Source organism: Ahaetulla prasina, chromosome 6, assembly GCF_028640845.1.
Source record: "Ahaetulla prasina isolate Xishuangbanna chromosome 6, ASM2864084v1, whole genome shotgun sequence".
In the NCBI taxonomy this organism is placed as follows: Eukaryota; Metazoa; Chordata; class Lepidosauria; order Squamata; family Colubridae; genus Ahaetulla; species Ahaetulla prasina.
Genome location: NC_080544.1, coordinates 59,782,726 through 59,805,624, shown reverse-complemented (window position 1 = coordinate 59,805,624; position 22,899 = coordinate 59,782,726). Strand labels below are relative to the sequence as shown.

At 43.1% G+C, this 22,899-nt stretch overlaps 1 protein-coding gene across 8 annotated transcripts in view; it reads right to left on the bottom strand.

Moving 5' to 3' along the window:
* The window catches only part of LZTS2 (leucine zipper tumor suppressor 2), a 72,972-nt gene that overhangs the window by 10,482 nt on the left and 39,591 nt on the right, over positions 1-22,899 (bottom strand). Inside the window, exon 1 of one of the 8 annotated variants that reach the window (XM_058187558.1) lies at positions 21,780-21,889. The exons of the other annotated variants lie outside the window; for them this stretch is intronic. The gene's annotated coding sequence lies outside the window, so the exon portion shown is untranslated. Of the gene's footprint in view, positions 1-21,779; positions 21,890-22,899 lie in introns of those variants that run through there. 8 annotated transcript variants of the gene reach the window in all.

Below are 22,899 nucleotides of genomic sequence, written 5' to 3'. Positions count from 1 at the left end.
TAACTTTCCCAACATTAATTCAATTTCCCATATATAAAACAGTGCATGTCCTTCCTCTGTCCCCTGCCATATAAGCATGTGTTTTCTGAAAATGAAAATGATATCAGCAGAAGAGATAGCAAAGAGATTCACACTCTTGCTGTGTCTAGAGAGAAGTGCGGGACAGAGCTCAATCTTGACTCAGGGTCCAATTCCCAGACCTGGCCTCTGTTAAGGACAACACAAGCCAGACCTTGGACTCCATAAAGTTGTTTATTAGTTCCCAGCTCCATGCTCTACCAGACTACGGGTCATTGGAAAGGTCTGTTAAAAATGCTAAATGGAGGAAGATGAAAGAAGTAGCTTTGGGGAGAATGGAAAACCTCAACAAGTAGAAAGAGACACAAAGAATAAGATAAAGAACAGAGACTTTGCATATTTTGCATCTCATTCATACAGAAGACATTAGTGATCCATCTATTTGATTCAACTGTTATGCAGAGACTGGTGTCAGTCTCAGAAACATGCTAGGAAACTTTGGGCCAGTCCAACTACCGTACAATGTTGTTTGTAAAGGAGAATTGGACAACAGAGTGTTATGTATGGACTGCCATGAGCTTTTGGAGAAAAGGTAGGATAAAAAATAAACATTCTAAATTAGACTGGGTAATTTATGGTTCAGCATATTACAAATCCCACCTATATGTGCCTTTACTGGTATTTTGTGGTCATAATATAATAGTTATGATAGCCCTAATTAAAGCATAATATGGATTACTTATTTGAACGTACCAATTTAGCATACCATGTCAATACAACAACTGTACTTTGTTATATTAAGTTTAGCATATTATGCGAATCCAGCCAAAAAACATCAAAATGTAGATTAAGAGGGCCAGGAAATTATATTATAGCCTACTTTCCATGGATGGCGATGGTAATGTTTTGTTTTTTCCTTCCCTTGATTCAGGCAGACTTGCTAAATAAAGCATCAGATCTTAGAGACTCTGTTGTTTGCAAATCTTCCCATATTTCTCATGCCCTGGAGTTCTTACGCAGATGCTGTGTTTATATGAAAACCTAACTCAATTTTACTGGGATGAGGTGTTCGGGTGGGAGGGATGGTTTCTCTGTTTTGTTTGCTGAAAATGCCTCATGTCTAATTTTGTTTCTATTCAGTGTTGTTCTAAACAGATGCTGTATATGAGCTCCTATGTAAGTGTGTGTGTGTGTATAAGTATATGTGCATACAAAATATCTAAATCTGAAAGATTCAGTATAATTAATTTAATGTCCCGCTGCCGACCTCACAATTATTCAGCAGCAGTGAAGCTTCTATGCATGTGTCACAGTACATACACACATCTATACATACAATCGTTCAGACAGAGAGACCTCTTGCACACATACCCAAGTGGCAGGAATAGAATAAGATCCACTATAATTTAAAGAAAATTTTAACCTGCTACTTTCTAGGCATCTTAGGAGGTAGGGGGCTGTTCCTCTCTCAGGCTTTTATTTCAAAGAAGCATAATGTCACCTAACAGGGGAAATAATAATAGCCCAAAACGTTCTCATCTGGAAAGAAGATAAGCCTCTCCTGGCCCTTCAAGCTCTGGGGGTTAATGTGGATGACTATACCGTGATGGTTTATTTCAGCTGCCTCTCCTAAGTATAAAGGGCTGGTATGGGTAATTGTAATAATAGATTTATATGCCTCCAAGAAAATTTGAGTGTGTCTGTTGTCCACCTGCTTTGGCACTGTGAAATGTTCACAAGCATTTTCCTTCTGCAGTTGTTCACGTCTCATGGACCAAAAACGTTACATAAAATGTTTTCGTAAATCCATCCCAGAATACCACTTGTGCCTTCTGCAAGAACATTCTCCCGTTAATTAACATGAAGTGTAGGAGGCACTTTACCCCTTCAGGATCCGCAGAATATTATCTGGGGTGATAAATATGAGGATTCCAGGAGAGTTTTCCATGCTTTGGCAACAACAAAGGAAAGCACTGAGATGGGGGATGGGGTGGGGGAGTCCAAATAGCAACCACAGTAACAGCTGCCCCCCTCCACTTCTGCCAACTTGGCCTCCCCCTCCCTTTGCTGCTGCCTATAGAACAGATTTCCTTTTTATAACCTGCCCTCTGTGCTGTGCTTTAAATAGAAAACGCCTGTATCTCCTGCTCCTGCTGGCAGTTCAGGATCATGAAGTGGAACTAACTCGCATTTATTTTAACCTTAGGCACTAGACCAGCCCTTGCTCAGCTCCATTTTGGGCAGAGCTGGATGTCACTAGCACTGCAAAAACAACACATCTGCAAAGGGATGCTGAGGAGATAGAACAACTCCTATGACCTCTGATTTAATATTTTGGCTATGCTTCTCTCTCTCTCTCTTTTTTTTTACAAACATTTGCTTCTGTCCCACTGTCTTCTCTCTAATGAAAGCCAGGCTCCTCCAATAATCCCCAGGGTAAGGGGGCTTAAGAGTTCATTGCACTTTTACTGGGATGATTAAAATGAAAGACTCTTGTTCTTGTTTTTAAAACAAGGACAAGTCTCTGGATAAGGCCTCTTAATTTACACCTATAAATGCAAATATGTAAATCAGAATTACAGCTAGTCCTTGACTTACAAGCATTATTTAATGACCATTTAATGACTCATGACCAGTTCTCTCTCTTATAATTGTTCTAGCACCCCCAAAGTCAGATGACCAAACTTCGGATGCTTGGCAACTGACGTGTATTTAAAATGGTTTCAGTGTCATGGGGCCCTGAGGGTGTCATTTGCTATCTTCCTAGGGAGCTTCTGATAAGCAAAGTTAATGGGGGAAGTCAGATTCACTTAATGACCGCATGATAATAATATAATAATAAAAATAATATTTTAATTTGTAACCCGAAGGACTCAGGGCGGTGCACAGCCAGAATAAAAATACAAAGAGAAACAATACATATAATATTAAGAACACCCCTTAAAAAACTTATTCAATTGGCCAAAAATTTAAAATACAATGACACCCTATAAAAATTTACAAAAATTTAAAACCCATAAAAGTAAATTAAAATTTTTTAAATCAAGCCAGTCCAAGCCAGTCCAGGGGGAAGTTCGTTCCTCAGGGTAGGAGCCCCCACAGAGAAGGCCCTCCCCCTGGGGGCCGCCAGTCGACATTGTTTGGCTGACCGCACCCTAAGGTTAACTTAACAGTGTAGTAATTCTCGTAACCATGGCAAAAAAGTCATAAAATGAGGCACAACTCATTTAACATCTGTCTTGTTTAGCAAAGGGAATTTTGGGCTCAATTGTGGCTGTAAGTTGAGGACTATCAGAGGACTAACAGAGGACTATCTGTACTGTAGACTAAGGCAACCATCAATTCTGGCGGGAACAAAAAGTGCAGTGTTTCCCCCCCAAATATGGTCAGAAACTTGACAAGATGTGAGTACTGGACATGATTCTATGATTCCTATAGGGGGTCTCTCTCAATATTGTGAATGAAGCTCCCATTATTTCTAACCATCCCCAGCCATGCTGACAGATGCTGCTGGAGTTGTAAGAAAAAATAAAATAAAAAAACAATTCATTCAGTTATCCCTATTTCTCACAGATTAAACATACTTTACACCAAGTTTTCTTCTTTGGCTACTATTGTTCATCAATCCAAGACGTTTGCTTCATTAACGATTATTTCTATATTATTCCCCTTTTCTATGTCATCTCTCCTTTCCTTATTCCTCTCTGCCCTCCCTCTCACCCTCACCCACAGCTGTGTGTACATTTAATCTCCTGCTGTTAACTATACTCCATGCATCAGATGAAGTGGGCTGTGATCCATCAAAAGCTTATGCCATAAGAAACTACTTTGCCCAGTACATGATATACGGTAAGCACAGTTTGTTATTTTTGCCACCAAAAAACCCAAGCACAGCTACTCCTCTAGAAACATTAGGAGGGAATCCTCCTGGACCATAATCTGGGTACTATCAGGATATTCTGGGCTGTAGCTCACATAATTCCTCACTGGCATGGTCACTTCTTCTTTGGCTAGAACTGCAAGTTGCCTGAGGTTGAATAATTCTGTTCAGTTCAGTATTCTTTGCACTCACTGGCAGCAACTCCATGTTTTTCGATTCTACTTGTAGACCTCATGATGCTAGTTAGTAGACCCAGAATATTAACAGAATAACAAAATAAGAGAGTTGGAAGGCATCTTGGAGGTCTTCTAGTCCAACTCCCTCCTCAAGTAGGAAACCCTATACCATTTCAGTCAAATGGTTGTCTCTGCTTAAAAACTTCCAGTGAAGGAGTACCTACAACACAAGTGCCAAACTCGCTGTGTCACGTTGCCATCACATGATGTTTAGCAACGTTTTTCCCATTCACAAAGCCGGGGTTGGTGTTGTGACTCCAGCCCCCGAACCTGGCCCCATGCCCAAAAGTGACTCATAAAGTGAGGGGGAAGGGCCAGTAAGGCTTACCTCGGGAGCACCGATTCCTTTGGCTCGGCTCCAGGAGCCAGAACCAGACCAGTCGGAGGACGTAATGAGGCCGTCATCCCCTGATTCCTCCCTTCCCCAGGCTACGCCTTCAGACCCAGCTGATAATAATAATAATCAAGCTTGGCTTGACCCGCGCTTCAGAAGATTAGAGATGTGGCTTCATCAAAAGAAAGGGTGGGGCTCACAGGATATATAAGGAGCTTTGGGACTGCTCTCATTCCACGGGAAGCAAAAGTTTAGCTGAACTGTTTCAAAAAGAGCTGAAAGTCTTGCTACATGAGTCATTTGTTTGAACTTTGGCAGGCAGCTGTGATTTCTCTGCCAAGACTGATAAGAGCTGTGAATCCACTGGCTGAAGGCCAGCTCGTGGGTCTGAAGTGGGGAAGGAGACAGAACAGTTGGCATGGCCTGCGCATGACGCATCCGACCAGCGGGCTGCCAGTTGGACACCCCTGACTGACAACTTCTGGAGGCAAGTTGTTCCACTGATTAATTGTTCTGTCAAGAAATTTCTTAGTTCTAAATTGGTTCTCTCCTTGATTAGTTTCCATCCACTGCTTCTTGTCCTGCCTTCAGGTACTCTGAAGCAGGGGTCCCCAACCCTCAGGCTGTGGCCCACTGCTGGTTCAAAACTGGGCCATGAGAGCAGCAGATGTTTCACAAGAACCTGACACTTGCACAAGTGGAGAGCTACATGCGTGAAAGATGGGTACTTGTGCTCACAACTTGCGTGAGCAGTGGGAACTTGCGCTTGTATAAATGAAGCTATGCACATGCCCATGCCCATGCCCATGAATCACATGGAACTATCCTCCTTTCCCCCCTTGCACCAGGCCTCCAAGCCAGAAAGGTTGGGGGCCACTGCTCTGGAGAATAAATTGACACCCTCTTCTTGTGGCAGCCCCTTAGATATTGGGTCATGCTATCATGTTAACCTAGTCCTTCTTTTCATTAAACTAGACATACCCAATTCCAGCAACGGTTCTTTATATGTTTTAACCTCCAGTCCCCTAATTATCTTTGTTGGCCTTCTCTGCACTCTTTTTAGAGTCTCAACATCTTTTTTACATTGTGGCGACCAAAACTGGAGGCAGCATTCCAAGTATGGTCTTACCAAGGCATTATAAAGTGGAATTAACACCTCACTATCAGCATTGACAGAATACCAGCTTCTCCTTTTTTAATTTCTTTTTAATGTTTAAAATATTACCAAGCAGACCAAGGCAAAGGGTGGTATTTGTAAGCACATTGGTACCCCAGGCACTACACTAGAGATCTCAGAAAAAGACCCATGGACAGTCAATTTTGACAGGGAAGGGAACACATGGTTGGATCAAAGCTTTGGGCTGGTGGAAATAAAAGATCAAATGCAATTTGTCCAGGGTCATGGATGTATGTAGGCAGAAATGATACCATGTGTAGTAAGTTGTCATCGTTCAAATGAGGTGAATTGTGTAATATGAATCAATTGCATCCCAACATAATTAACGTATGTCAAATAATCCATATCATTTGCATAATAACATCATAATGTACATGGTATCATGGTGGCTAATGGTCATCTTAAGTTTGAAATTAGAAATGTGAAATTTTATTTATTTATTTATTTATTATTCGAATTTTTATACCGCCCTATCTCCCAAAGGACTCAGGGCGGTTCACAGCCTTATAAAACATAAGAATAAATACAAATTAAAACAACAATTAAAAAACTTATTACATTAGGCCAAATTTAAAACTATCGTTAAAATAATACAAAACCCCATTTAAAACTAACTTTAAAACTAAACTCTAGGCCAGCCCCGCACAAATAAATAGATGTGTCTTAAGCTCGCAGCGGAAGGTTCGGAGGTCCGGAAGTTGGCGAAGACCTGGGGGAAGCTCGTTCCAGAGGGTGGGGGCCCCCACAGAGAAAACCCTTCCCCTGGGTGTCGCCAGTCGGCACTGCCTGGCGGACGGCATCCTAAGGAGTCCCTCTCTGTGAGAGCGTATGGGTCGGTGGGAGGCAGTCAGTGGCAGTAGGCGGTCCCGTAAGTAACCCGGCCCTATGCCATGGAGCGCTTTAAAGATGGTAACCAAAACTTTGAAGCGCACCCGAAAGGCCACAGGTAGCCAGTGCAATCTGCGCAGGAGTGGTGTCACATGGGAGCCACAAGGGGCTCCCTCTATCACCCGCGCAGCTGCATTCTGAACCAACTGAAACCTCCAGATGCTCTTCAAGGGGAGCCCCTTGAATCAGAAGAATTCAAAATTAAAAAGTCAGAGGAAACAATAGAGTGACCACAAGTGGGGTGGGGAGAGAAAGAAAGCCAAAAAAAACAGAGAACTGTGTTTAAATCAGTTAAATTGGACTGCAAAAACTGAGCAAAGGAGTAACTTTTCTGTTCTGGGCGTTGAAGGGCATTAGCGGAAAGATGTCAACAATAAACAACTGAATTTGGGGAGGTGTACATTTTTACAGAGTAGCAATTTGAGTATTCAGGACAGAACAGATTTTATCAGTGAGCTTTCAACCAAATTAAAGATTTTGCTCCTACATATCGCAAAACATTCTGTAACTACTAAGTGGGCAGAATTTAAGATCTGAACAATGAGATAGAAAGCCTGGTGATGTGATCTCTTTTAGAGAGCAGCTGCTTCTTTAAAGATATAATAGTGATCATAAACAAGCCTATGAGACTCTCCAGTTCAACTTACCAACTGACTTATCGTGCTTTAAAATAATTCCCTATGTCTATCACAAATTTATTACTGTTCTAAGAGGAAAAGGGATCTGTAGCAGCTCTATTAAGTATGCCACATTGAGCTGCAAAGTCCAAAATGGCAGAAAGGAAAATTGTTTTTATTTGTCACTTTTAGTTATTGTCCAGATTTTTGAAATCCAGAGACTTCCTACACTCCAAGCAATGGTGACAGAATGTAACTGAGAAAGTGGGCCAATGTACTCATCAATCCAGATTAATGGATTTATTGAATCCATTAATCCATGAAATATTTATTATACATGTAGTAATCTTACAGTGGGGTCACCCACAAGAGTTGGCATATAACTTTGTATTTGGAGATAATCGTAGGCTTCATTCTTCATCGTTTGATGAATAGGAGGGTACATAACAGAACTGAAAAGAATTATCTTAAAAGTCTTCATTTCAATGAACGGAACAAGTTGATAACTGATTATACTGAAGGATGACTTTCTGAACTAATCACCGACAAAGTCACTCTTTCACAATTAATTGACTTAATTTTAAAATACGGGTGGTCATCGACTTACAACAGTTCATATAGTGACTGTTCAAAGTTACAACAGCACTGAAAAAAGTGACTTATGATAGTTTTTCACACTTATGACCATTGCAGCATCCCCAGTCCTGTGATCTGAAGTCAGACGCATGGCAATTGTTACATATTTATTATGATTACAGTGTCCCCATGTCATGTGATCCCCTTTTGCAACCCTCTGACAAGCAGAGTCAATGAGGAAGCCAGATTCACTTAACAACCGTACTGCTAACTTAACAATGGCAATGATTCACTTAACAACTATGGCAAGAAAGGCAATAAAATGAGGCATTGAACAAATGTCTCACTAACAAATTTTGGGCTCAGTTCTGGTCGTACATTAAGCACTACGTGTACACTAGTTTTCTTGGCTACACAATAAAAAAAACTGTTAAAAGCATAAAAGCAGCATGAACTGTAACACTCAAAAGGGTTTTCTTATGTTCAAATACCGAAGTATGTTATGTCCATGTGGCTGGATATGCAGTTTTATAGATTTGAGATTCTTCTTAAGATCACTAAGGGAGGGTCCTACTTCCTATTGGGCAGCCAATAAATGTTAAACAAATAAATGTGGCTTAAGAAAACTCGCATTAAGCATACCAAATAAGGTTTAAGCCATTCAGTCTGGCCAACTAGACAGCTAAATTAAAATCAAACCAACCCCTCCCCCCAAAAAAAATAAGATGATAAGATAAGATAAGGGGCCGGGATAGCTCAGGCAATAGAGAAGCCTGTTATTAAAAACACAGAGCCTGCAATTACTGCAGGTTCGAGCCCGGCCCAAGGTTGACTCAGCCTTCCACCCTTTATAAGGTAGGTAAAATGAGGACCCAGATTGTTGGGGGGGCAATAAGTTGACTTTGTAAAAAAAATATACAAATAGAATGAGACTATTGCCTTATACATTGTAAGCCGCCCTGAGTCTTCGGAGAAGGGCGGGGTATAAATGTAACAACAACAAAAAAAAGATAATCCCCGCGCCCGGAAAGCGCGGGGATTCCGTTTTCCGGGCGCGGGGATTCCCAAATTGTTCACTCACAGCATGGAAGTCAAGGAAAAACTTTTCAAATCCTCATCATTCATTTAAGGTATGCTGAGAACCATGGGGGAATTTTGGGAGTGAAATTAAAAACAGAGAAACCAAAAATGTAACCGCTATCTTATTCCATATGTTTTGATCTAAAGGTTGACAATATAAACTCAGAGGTACTTAATTCAAATTAGCTTCCCTGATTAAAATTGTCATATGTCATATTCCTTACATGTGGTTGCATGTAAGGAACTGGAACAGAGTGAAATCTGCTGCCATTATTCAGGGCAGAGAGCCTGTCCATCTGGCCGAGCTTTGTCTACACCAGCAGCTCCCCAGGGTCTCAGACAGTGACCTTTCTATCAACCACTATTTCATCCTTTTAACTAGAAATGTCAGAGAATGAACCTAAGACCTTTTGTGTTCAGTAGCCTATGAAGGAGGGAAAATGCCTCACACTTAACATGTACACCAATTCACATACAAGTATTCTACGTTCATTAATCTGGCACAACCAACATTTTATGTTCTCAGTCTGATGCAGCATAATAAGGGGCGTGCATAAGAGCACATGTGTGCCTACTGTTCCTGTCCTATTGTTTCTTTTCATTATATCCAATTAATATAGTTATTATATACTCATGCTTATATATATGCTTATATATTGTTTAGTTATTTCATGCTTATGCTTATATATACTGTGTGACAAAATAAAATAAAATAAAATTTTTAAAAAATAACTTTCTAATTCAGGGGTCTTCAACCTTGGCAACTTTAAGCCTGGCGGACTTCCAACTCCCAGAATTCAAAACTGGCTGGGGAATTCTGGGAGTTGAAGTCTGCCAGGCTTAAAGTTGCCAAGGTTGAAGACCCCTGGTCTAGTTCCTATAAGCACGTTTGAAAAAGACAATGCTGTTGTCAACATTTTTCTTGGTTGTGGCTAAATCCCCTTAGAGAAGCAACTCAGTCACAAACCAAATGGTATAAACAATAGGTCTGAAAGGCTAAAGTTAGAATAGGCCCTCTGAAAACTACCCAAAGGCAGATCACAATCTGATAGCCTGATCTTGAAGAGAAGATCAGGATCACATGACATTAGCTTAGTTATCTGGGGAGTCTTCATCTCCCAATAAACAATTGCCTACAGTTGGCACAAATCAGTTAATCTTACTTAATGGCCTTCAAGAGAGTGAATCAGACTACAGCTCTATCATTCCTAATCAGCATGACATTAGTTAAAACTAGAATATTTTTTTAAAGCCACCATTTTTTCAAAACCTTTTCTATGGCAACTGTTGTATGTGATTAGAAATACTCAGGAGGCAGCATTAATATAAAAATAATGATGTCACAAAAGTAATCCACAAAAGCTGCAGAAGTATAAAAAATGTGAGGCTACCCACCCACAATGACCATATATCAAAGCTGAAGCAAAATCCTTCTGCTATAAGCATAGCCAAAAAACTAAATTTAATTTCATGTACATGTACATAACATAAACTGACAAAAAAATACAGAGATCTTGATGGGCTTTATGACTACATAATAGTATACCCAGCTACAGGAAACAGTAAATACTAATGGCTTTTAAGAGATTCTACCAGTGACAAGTATTCTTCCTGCTGTGTTAAGGTTTCTAGGTTTAAAAGGAATCCCAAATGGAGCATGTTATAATAATCTAGTTTGGATAAAATTTACAACTGAAAAAAGTTCAGCAAAGCATTTTCCAACATTTATCTTTTGAAGGAAACATGCCCGTTCCAGCTCACACTTGCTACTCCTACTCTTCCAGAGTAGACATCTGTCCCAAAACTAGATCTGTATTGCAAGCAGTCTCCTGCTGCTTTAGACCCTGTTTAATGTCAGGATCCTCTTGTTTGTGGCATAATCAACATCACCCAGCAACCACAGAGCTAAAGGATTATGGGTGAAATAATCCACCAACAGCAGTAAGGCAGAAGCTGTAGTAGGAAACAAAGCTGCTGTTTTCATGCAAATATGGCTTCAACCAATGAACCTGGAACTCCAGGGAGGTCCTGAATTTGACTTCACAGCAGGGTCATTCTCAGAGACAACAGCCTAAGAAACTTGCACACTGCTACTCAGGCCTAGCACCAAGACAAAAGAGCTCAATAAGGTCAGTTCAGGGGAGACTGTTTTTGAAAACAGAAATAAAGATATAGAGACTCAAATATCAGAAGAAAACATAACTAGTTTTTTAATAAGCAAATCCCCAAATAGGATGTGAAATCCTAAAACTGAGAAAGTAGAACTGATGAGTTCTTTGTTATGGAATGCATTTGATGATGACGGTTAGCAACTGTAAAGTCAATAGCTTAATGGGATTTCATAAAATCAAATTTCAAATGGTCTCTACCTGAACAGAACAGAACAGAACAGAACAGAACAGAACAGAATAGAATAGAATAGAATAGAATTTTTTATTGGCCAAGTGTGATTGGACACAAAAGGAATTTGTCTTGGTGCATATGCTCTCAGCATATTATAATTATAAATATAATTCTTCCTAAAACTATGTCATGATATAGTTCCACATTTAAGAAAACAATTCAAAAGTTTTCTGTTTAAACCAAAGATTTCAAAATACTAATATTGTAGCTTAATCAATGAGATCTTAGAGATTATTCTTAAGAGTGATCAGTATTTGAGTGAAGGATTGCCTCTAGTAGTCTCTATTTGTTAAGGGTGGTCTACCATCTCTATCGATCATGATCATGTAATACATGAAGCCATGGTTTGCTTAACTACATTTTGCTGAATGAACTTGAATTGACTGAGTTCACATACTTACTAAGCCCATATCAATCACATTACAACCTAGTGCCGTATGTAAACTTACCTCTTATTAATAGAATTATAACTATAGTCTTGTTTTCAATTGACTTTTTATTTTCCTTAAGAGAAAGCATAATGAATTAAACAGCATTTTATTCCTTCAGTTCTTTAATATCAGAAGTCCAGAATCTCTTTCCAGATCAAGAATTAAATACATACATAAAAATTAAATCTGGGAGAAGCCAAATTTGTGATTGTCAAAAATGTAACACGACATATAGAAAGCCTGATATCCTTCTACTCATATATGTAAGAGGTTATAAAACAAATAATACAAGAAAGCAGGTGGGAGGAGGGGTGGGGGAGTATTCAGAGCCACAATGATAATTAGGTATTCTTACTAGATTCAAGGAAGGTAATGAAGCCATTTTCTAAGTGATACTGAATAGCTTCCGATGGACATGTATGACTGCGGTTGGCAGCCTGTTTTATGGGTTCTGCATTGTTAGAACTGTAATTTAAATGGCTAATCAGAAGTAATTTGAAAGGCCATTAGTGTGTTCCGCCACATCCTTCTCCAGCCAGAAGCCATCCAGTTAGACTGGACATACAAAGATACCAGCCTGGGGTAATAAGCTGGGATAGCGGGATCAAAACACCAATGCCATCTCTGTTCCGACTCCATGGAGCTCACATTTACAGCCTATGACTCAAATCTTATCTCAAAGATTCAGGGGACAGATTTTATTTATGTCCAGAATCTGATCAATTGCAAAATTTTGCAAAATGCAAAAATAATGTTTTTTCTCTAGTTAAACTTATATAGCCTCTTGCAATTTGTTATTATCTCCTGTACAACACAGCCATTATTTTATGTTTTTAAGCACCAAAGATACAGCAAATTTTTTCACACTAAATTTATTAAGCATAGGCCATCTCAACACAAAGGCACTGTCACAGTAAGATGCTCTGTGAAGAAGAATAAGGCAGAGGTTACACAAGGTATACACAATGGGATAAAATGGCATGGAGAATCTAAAAAACACATTAAATCTCAGACTAAAAACAAGCTGCAGGAATGGAATAAATCCCTTGAAGAGCAGTTCCTCATCAGGACAGGTTTGTAATAGCTGCATATACACAGATCTAATGAATTATGATCACTTTGAGTCAGTGAATGCTGGCTAGATGTGAAAGAGCAGACCACCCAGAAAAGCACCTACTGTACGCCAATCAGGGACATAATTCAAAAGGGGCATAATTAAGTTAACTTGGCAGGGAATCTCCACATGTATTTGAAATAAGGTAATGAAAACAATAATTCTCCTCCTTTCATTGAATGGTCCGTGTTTATATGTATGTAGCAGGGGAGGATAGGATTTTCAGTCCTGCCATGATTTGCAATAGCACAGGAAAGCAACTTCTGCTTCCAGGCAGATGATTTCACAAGACTCTGCCCCTTTTATTTCATTCCATTCTGCCCCAATGATGTCTAATTCAAAGTGAACAGGGATGATTTTATCTGCAAAAATATGTCACAGAGAATGCAGAAAATCAGGGGCCCGGTAGCCTCTTTTATTTATTTATTTATTTATTATTTAAATTTATATACCGCCCTATCTCCCAAAGGACTCAGGGCGGTTCACAGGCATATAAAACATCGATACATAAAATTAAAATAATCTTTAAAAAACTTATTCCAATGCCCTATCATTAAAATAGAAATATAAATATTAAAATCAATTAAAACCCCTATAGAATTTAAAATCTAAGCCAGTCCTGCACAGATGAATAAATGTGTCTTGAGCTCGCGACGGAAGGTACGAAGGTCCGGAAGTTGACGGAGTCCTGGGGGGAGCTCGTTCCAGAGGGCGGGAGCCCCCACAGAGAAGGCCCTTCCCCTGGGCGTCGCCAGACGACACTGCCTAGCTGACGGCACCCTGAGGAGTCCCTCCCTGTGAGAGCGCACGGGTCGGTGAGAGGTATCTGGTCGCAGTAGGCGGTCCCAGATAACCGCCCTATGCCATGGAGCGCTTTAAAGGTGGTCACCAAAACCTTGAAGCGCACCGAAGGCCACAGGTAGCCAGTGCAGCCTGCGCAGGATGGGTGTTATGCGGAGCCACGAGGGCTCCATCTATCACCCGCGCAGCCGCATTCTGACTAACTGTAGCCTCCGGATGCCCTTCAAGGGAGCCCCATGTAGAGAGCGTTGCAGTAATCCAGGCGAGACGTCACGAGGGCGTGAGTGACCGTGCATAGGGCCTCCCGGTCCAGAAAGGCGCAACTGGCGCACCAGGCGAACCTGGTAGAACGCTCTCCTGGAGACGGCCACAAATGATCTTCTAGAGACAGCCGCTCATCCAGGAGGACGCCTAAGTTGCGCACCCTCCATCGGGCCAGTGACTCGCCACCGATGGTCAGCCGCGGATTTAGCTGACTGTACCGGGATGCCGGCATCCACAGCCACTCCGTCTTGGAGGGATTGAGCTTGAGCCTGTTTCTCCCCATCCAGACCCGTACGGCCTCCAGACACCGGGACAGCACTTCGATAGCTTCGTTGGGGTGGTCCGGTGTAGAAAAGTACAGCTGGGTGTCATCCGCATACAGCTGGTACTTCACACCGAAACCACTGATGATCTCACCCAGCGGCTTCATGTAGATGTTAAACAGAAGGGGCGAAAGAATCGACCCCTGCGGCACCCCACAAGTGAGGCGCCTCGGGGCCGACCTCTGCCCCCCTGTCAACACCGACTGCGACCGGTCGGAGAGATAGGAGGAGAACCACCGATAAACGGTGCCTCCCACTCCCAATCCCTCCAATTTTCTACCATTGAATGTATAAAATTTCTTAGTCAGAAAAGATGCTACCAGATGCCTTCTGATTTTTTGCTACCATAGACTAACAAGTTCTGCAGTGGCCTGCAGGAGAGTCTTCTGTTTTAAACAAAGTTGGTTATGAGATTCTGTAAATACACTAAAAAAGTGACGAAGAGTAAGCCCAAACGTGTTCGATCATATTAGTGTCTTTTCTGAGGATCTGGCCCACGGCACGGCTGAGGAACTGGTCGTGGCCTGGGAGCGGGCCGCGGCCGGGGCCCTGGACAGTGTCGCGCCTTTGCGGCCTCTGACCCGGCGTAGATCTCGTCCGGCCCCTTGGTTCTCCGAGGGGCTGAGGGAGATGAAACGCCGGAGAAGACGCCTAGAGAGCACCTGGAGGTCCAGTCTCTCCGAAGCTGATCAGACACTAGTTAGGACCTATTCTAGGACCTACCTAGTGGCAATGAGGGAAGCGAGGCGCTCCTACGCCTCCACCCTCATTGCGTTGGCAGATAACCGCCCGGCCGCCCTGTTTCGGGTGACCCGCTCTCTCCTACATCAGGAGGTGCGGGATGACCCTTTGCAGGGACGAGCCGAGGAGTTTAGTGGTTATCTATACGATAAAATCGCTCAGCTGAGGGACGGTCTGGACCGAATTTGGGATGATCCAAGCGAGGGAGAGGAGGCACGTCTTGTTGAGCACATTTGGGATGAGTTTGACCCTGTGGCTCCCGAGGACGTGGACAGGTTGTTGGGGAGGCTTCACGGCACGACATGTTTACTGGACCCGTGCCCTTCCTGGCTGGTACTGGCCACTCAGGCGGTGACACGAGGCTGGCTCCAGAGGATTATCAACGCTTTGTTGGACGGGGTTTTCCTGCCGCCTTGAAAGAGGCGGTGGTGAGACCCTCCTTAAGAAGCCCTCTTTGGACCCAGCTATTTTGGGTAATTATCGCCCAGTTCCAACCTTCGCTTTGTTGCGAAGGTTGTAGAGAGTGCCGTGGCGCGACAGCTGCCCCAACACCTGGATGAAGATGTCTATCTAGACCTGCTCCAGTCCGCTTCCGACCCGGATACAGCACGGAGACAGCTTTGGTCGCGTTGGTGGATGATCTCTGGAGGCCAGGGACAGGGATATTCCTCTGCCCTGGTCCTATTAGACCTCTCAGCGGCATTCGATACCATCGATCATGGTATCCTGCTGCGCGGTTGGGGGATTGGGAGTGGAGGCACCGATATCGGTGGTTCTCCTCCTATCTCTCCGACCGTCGCAGACGGTGTTGACAGGGGGCAGAGGTCGACTGCGAGGGCCTCACTTGTGGGGTCCCACAGGGTCGATTCTCTCGCCTGCTGTTCAACATCTACATGAAACCGCTGGGTGAGATCATCAGTGGTTTCGGGTGAGATACCAGCAGTACGCTGATGACACCCAGTTGTATTTTTCCACCCCGGACCACCCCAATGAAGTTGTTGAAGTGCTGTCCCGGTGTTTGGAAGCTGTACGGGTCTGGATGGGGAGAAACAGGCTCAAGCTTAATCCTCCAAGACGGAGTGGCTGTGGATGCCGGCACCCGATTCAGTCAGCTGCAGCCGCTGGCTGTTGGAGGCGAGTTACTGGCCCCAAAGGATAGGGTGCGCAACTTGGGTGTCCTCCTGGATGATCGGCTGTCGCTTGAAGATCATTTGACGGCCGCTCCAGGAGGGCCTTCCACCAGGTTCGCCTGGTTCGCAGTTGCGCCTTCCTTGATCGGGATGCCTTATGCACAGTCACTCATGCGCTCGTTACCTCTCGCTTGGATTACTGTAATGCTCTCTACATGGGGCTCTTGAAGTGCACTCGGAGGCTTCAGTTAGTCCAGAATGCAGCTGCGCTGGTTATAGAGGAGCTACACGTAGCTCCCATGTAACACCGCCTCCTGCGCAGACTGCACTGGCTGCCTGTGGCCTTCCGGTGCACTTTAAGGTGTTGGTTATGACCTTTAAATCGCTCCATGGCTTAGGACCTGGGTACTTACGGGACCGCCTGCTGTTACCACACACCTCCCACCGACCCGTACGCTCCCATAGAGAGGGACTTCTCAGGGTGCCGTCCGCCAAACAATGTCGGCTGGCGGGCCCAGGAAGGGCCTTCTCTGTGGGGGCTCCCACACTCTGGAACGAGCTTCCCCCGGGTTTACGCCAAATACCTGACCTTCGGACATTTCGTCGCGAACTCAAGACTCATCTTTTTATCCGCGCGGGGCTGGCTTAAATTGGGATTTTAATGTTGAATTTTATTAATTTTAAACGGGGTTTTTTAACGTGGTAAATTTTAATTATTGGGCTAATTTAAATAAGTTTTTTAAATCATATTTTAAACTTGTATATTGTATGTTCGGTTTTATTATGCCTGTACACCGCCCTGAGTCCTTCGGGAGAAGGGCGGTATAAAAATCAAATAAAATAATAAATAAATAATAAATAATTTTCTGTAACTTCATATCCCACAGCTCATCAGTAAATCAGGGAGCATGCTCGGATTAATGCACAGAAAGAGACTACTTTGAACAGTGGTCTCACTTTCTTCACATTCCAGGACTCAACAAGGCTGCATCTCTGGGGGAAACCCCAAACACCAGTTGAAAAGCACTAGGATAAAGAAGATGCCTGATAGAGATTATTCTAATTGCTCCTCCACCAAACTGATAGGGGACATGATTGAGATGTATAAAATTATGCATGGTGTGGACAGACTGAACAAGGAGAAGCTGTTTTCCCCTTCCCAGAATACTAGAACCAGAGGTAAAGTAACAGTAACAGAGTTGGAAGGGACCTTGGAGGTCATCTAGTCCAACCCCGTTCACGCAGAAGCCCTATACTAGGGATTCGAACTGCCAAACTGCCAACCTTTCTAATCGACAAGCTCAGCATCTTAGCCACTGAGCCACCTAGCCAGACTAGGTCACCCAGTGAAATTGAATTCTGGCAGATTCAGCACAGACAAGAAGAAATACCATTTTACATAATGTGTAATTAAACTCTGAAATCCACTACCACAATATGTGGTGTTGGCTACTAGCTTGGCTGGCTTCCCAAAAAGTTTGGACCAATTAACAGTAGTCATGGGGATGGCTATTAGCCTTGATGGCCGTGTGACTGCCTCTGAAGGCCATGTCCCCATAGACCGGCAGACCTTTTGTGACACTGTTGGAACAGACGGCTGGATCAGATGGGTCAGGGGTGTTTGATCCAGCAACACACTGTTTCTGCTCGTGTACTACCAGCTTTGGGATGAATTCAGGGCCATTCAGGCAGCAAAGTAGAAAGTACAGTATTTGCACTGTTGTTAATTTGTATCTGCAGCCCAATTTCTAATGCAAGCACGCATAATAAGTCATGTGAGGAGCAGGATACCAGCTCATAGTTAAAGTGTCACATAAGATCATCACCATACCTCCAGCTTCCACAACTTGAATTTGCATGGCTTAAAGCTAAAAATAAGAAAAGCAAATCTAGGACGTTCCCATTCCTGCCAGCAACATTTCTATGATGCATGCAAAGTCTGCAAATTCATCTACCACTTTCTTTGTGGGTAAATACAATATGCAAATATTTTCAAGAGAAAGAAATATGTTTTGTACTTTTTGAATAAACGTCCAAAAGCCAGTTTAACAACTTAACTCATAAGCTGGGCATTATCATCAACCTTCCAAATTTGTTTGCGTATATATATTTGTTAAAATAAAGAAGATATATTAACTGTTAAAAGAAAATATCCTGCAAAATAATGAGATATATCTGATACTGCTTAGTATAGGATAAAGTGTGAGGACGATTTTTAAAAATTTGTTAAGAGCAGCTTAAGCCATCCCTGCTCAGCACTATATAGTACACATTTACATATTTAATCTGACAATCCAAAAAACTATACAAAGCTATATAATCCTTACCAGCCGTAACAGAGTAAGAAAATTAGCATTTATATAAAAGTTTAGAATGCTTTAAATGCTGCACACTTATTACTTCTGGAATGGTAATGCACACAAGAAACTTGAGCAAGTAATGGCATGCCTGAAATTGTTATGGGGATCTGTGCACAGGAAGCATTTGAACTGAGGACTTTTCCAAGTCAACAAGATAGACATATTTTACGACATACTCTCGGACAAACCTCTGGACAACTAAGGAAACCCAAATCTTCATACACAACCAAACAAGTCAACCTATAGTATCAGGTCAGCAATTACATTTTAACTGGCCCATATTTATAAATTTAAGAGCCAATGTAGTGTAGCAGTGAAGGTATTCCACAAAGATAAGGGACACCCAGGTTCAAGTCCATCCTTAGTCACGGAAGTTCACTGGTCGACTTGAGCTAGTCACACTCATCCCAATTTGCTTTACAGGGTTGTTGTTGTGGAGAACATTTGAGGAGGAAATGCACTGAACTCCTGTACAAAGGCTAGCATATAAATTTAAAAACAAAAAATAAAAAAAGATTCCTTGGCATTGGAGCTACAGACACAGTTGCAAAGACACATGCAACCCATAAAAAGGTTATGATCCCAGAGAACAAATGAAAATCTGCCAGCTACCTGTGTCTTATAGGGATCTAGCAATCCGCAGCAGAAAGCAGAGATCTCCACATAAAAAAATTATGCTCCACTGGAAAATCAAGGAAAGGAATCTTCCTAGTTACCACTTGCAGTTTTAGGACCTGCATATTTCCAGGTTTCAATCCACATCATCCCCAGAAATCCAGTCTGGCTGTTACACATCAGTGCCCATACCCAGAGCACTTTTGTCACCATGTTTTGAAATCAAATATACCACCTACATGGCAAATAAAGGCTTAACAAAACCATCAAAAGAGCTTCATACTTTTGCTCCGAAGCATCGGCCTTCAACTCTGTGCTACTGGGTGAACAAGGCACTGCAGGGAAGGGGAGGAGGAGGGATCAAGGGGTTATATCCACCCTTCCCCCATCAGTTTCAGTTCAAAGCACAGAGAGCAGGGAGGCATCTGCTGAAGCCATCATGCTCATCCAGACGAAAGCTGGGAAACAAAGAATATGATCAGAGCAGGCAACCCCTTAGTGAACTTCCACAATCCTCTCAGCTATGCTGGCTGAGTCTTCCCAAGAAGAGTCTGTTTTATTCTTTGCATGCACGGATGAACCAATCATCAACAATTCCCTACATGCATGCTACCCTGGAGCACTGCACAGACTTCATAGCTCTTCAGTACTTTTACCACTGTCTTCAACTGGCCAGCACATAGACTGGGAGAAGATCACTAATAGCACAGCTTTCCCAGTTACCACCAATCCCTACAGGACCAATTGTGCCTGTGCCAAAATGTCTCAGTAGTATCAGCAGCTTCTTTGGAGAACGAAGCAGGGATTCACAAACATATTTCAAGAAGAAGGAAGTTGGCCATAGCAGCAGAACTTTACCAAGTAATTCTAAGGTTCAGGCAGGTCTTCAAACAGCATGAAACTCTCACACAAAAACAATCAAGAATCCAATTGTATGAGATACAATGCCTGCTTACTGGGATGTTTCCAGTCCAAGGGCTCCTTGCATTAACAACTGAAAGGGATGAACAGATACTGCATTTTCTCTGAAAAGATATTTTTTACCCACCCACCCCAAAGCGGTGGGAAAATTTCCATCATATGGAACAAGGCTACATTTTGATAAAGGGAGCCTTGCACAGTAAAATCCATTGTCTAGAAGCTGTTTGTTCTCACTCCTCCTAATTATTTCTCTCAGAGGGTACAGAAGGGCCCCTTGTTACTTCTCATCTACTGAGCAGGGAACAACAGACTAACACAATATGTGTTTCTAGACAAGATGAAGATATTCCTGCTCACTTATGTAATTTACAAGATACAAGTCATTATCTGTCAGTGTAACTTATTTGAGTTGTCACATAGATAAAATATGAAGGTGACCGCATGTGCACTTTATGAGGGTTTTTTTTTAAATAGAGAGATAAGATATCCCACATTCTGACAAATACCTTTCTGCCAGAGCTAAACATAGCAAGGAGAATGGCATTAGATGTAGAACTCATGAATAAAAATGTGCGTATGAAGGCTGAGACAATCAATGCTACACACGTTCCAAAACAAATAATATAAACACATTAAATAACCCCAATTGCCTTCAGCCACAGCTTTTATTAAAGGTTTCCATTCCAGCCTTTTTAAAGGCCGCCCAGTTCATTTCATTAGAATCAGTGACTTCACTTCAGTCAGTCTATCCTACCAGTATCACTTTTGCACAGAAAACATTCTCATTAACCTCTCCCATGTGTGTTTATCTACCTCTTTTGCCAAAAGCAGCATACACCATTTATCTATCCTGCATTTCTCGTTCTCAGGTATTTTGCACAATCACATACTGTAGTCTAACAAATCTGCTTGAGAAATTTATTCTACAGAATCCTGGTATCAAGAGACCCTGGACAAGCCACTCTGGCTATTAATACCACTCCAAAGGACCTGCAAGGGGTCCCAATGTTCTTCCAGGTACTCAAAGGAGCAACAGATAGATTCTGACTGGCATCCAGCCCATCTCAGCCCACCTTAGTTCACAAAACCCCAGGGGACTAGAGAGATGCTAGGAGAGTTTCCTGCCACAGCCTGTTGGCAATCATTAACTGTTGCTGCTGATACACACACTGAGCAACAAGGAGGTGAGGGTTAGTGTGGGCCATGATTTCCTAAGTGAAGTTAAGGAGAGAGGCAGAGAAGTCCAGTAGGCCCCTTTCAAGAGGCTGTTTGGCAAAACGTTGCTGGAGATCAGCAGAGGGGAACGCGGCACCTTCTCCGACGCCACAAGCCAGATGGGGAAGCATCTCCTCCTCCGCCTTTTCACGACAAGGTAGTAGAGGAAGCCGAAGGCAAAGCGCCCGAAGACAAAGATAAGTATCCCTCTCTTTCTTTTTCAACCAGGAAGCCTGGTCTTCGATGGCGACGGGAGTTTCAGACCCGAGCGATGTTCGCACTCGTCACCCCGGGGCCAGAAGAGAGCAGAAATCTCAGCGGGACAAGGCAGTGAACTGGACAAACCGGGATAGGAGACGAACCGGGAATGCAAAACCGACTCGGAACAGCCACCCATGAGAGGCTGCAAACGCAAGAAGCTCCCCAATAAGTCCCCAATCGTAACTCCGCACCCCGGGCAAGTCTGGGCACCCGGATCGGCCAAGCTATTTAAAAAAAGGGGGGGAGGGGAAGGAGAGAAGGTCGGCGCGCGCTCTGCTCCTACTGAGCCTAAAACACACTTCCCCCTGCGCTTTCCGAAAGCGGATCGGCCCCTGACCGACCCCTTCCCTTCCCTTCCAGCCCGCCCCCCCCCCTCGGGCTCCCAGCCCCACACCTCGCGGGGACGCCTCCATGGTGCCGGTCCGCTGCTCCGCCGCTCAGGACACAGTTCCAGCCGGATCAGTCCCGCGGCTTCTCGACAAGTTTGAACAGGCTCCTCCCCTCGTCCGGCCGGGACTTCTGATGCCTGGATTTTCCCTCCCCTCCGCTGCGCTGGTCCGGCCTCGCTTTCCTTCGCCTCCTCTTCCTCTTCCTCCCCCACCCCCGCCTTTCCCCCCACAAGCAGGCATCCAAATCTTACGGCGCAGCAACCCAAGCGGAATGTCGGGCGCCATTCGTAGGCTGCCTTTGCATGAGCCCGCTTTGTATCCAGACCTCATGAACGGGCGGCCTACTGAAAATATACTATCTTGGGAGCTCCCCTCGAGACTTAATAATATCCAGCATCCTGGCAGATAATATATATAGGCCCTGCATCGAAGCCCTTCCATCACTATTCCCTCTCATTTCACCCGCTCTTGCTTTGATACCGATTATCTGATCAAGTCCTACAGGTTCCTGATGTCATGCTAAGATCCACCACAGCTATATCTTTGTCACTATTTTTTAATATTTCTGTCAGGCAAGAATATCCATGCCCAAGTCAGAATACACCTTCTGCAAGCCTTGGCAAAGGCAGCTTCAAGTTTGTGTTCAAAGATAACATGCATTGACATCCTCTTTCTGTGCAATTACTAATCAATTTAAGGAATTATCATCATCATCATTACTGCCATTACCATAGCAACAAGTTAGAGTTACAATAAACCAAGATAGAAAAGTTGGGCATAGTTCTGAAAGTATTGAAATATTTTTAATTATAGAATCTCTCTTAAGTTCTTCCTCACAGTCTCTGCTATTCCCTGACTAACATTAAGGAATAATTCTGATGCTTTGGGGACCTGTTAGATGGGGATGAAAGAAGACTATTCTCTGCATTTTGCTGAGGAAGAACTTGATACAATGTATAAATGAATGTTATAATCTGGTTTATTTCATGGATTACAGCCCCCACTCACTTCCTATTGTATAACACAATAAACAAAGGTTTGGGCTGATAATACCACACAAAAGAATCACATCTTTATTCTGTCTGCCTTTTCTCAGGAAAGAAGGATAAGCGCCAAACTCAAATA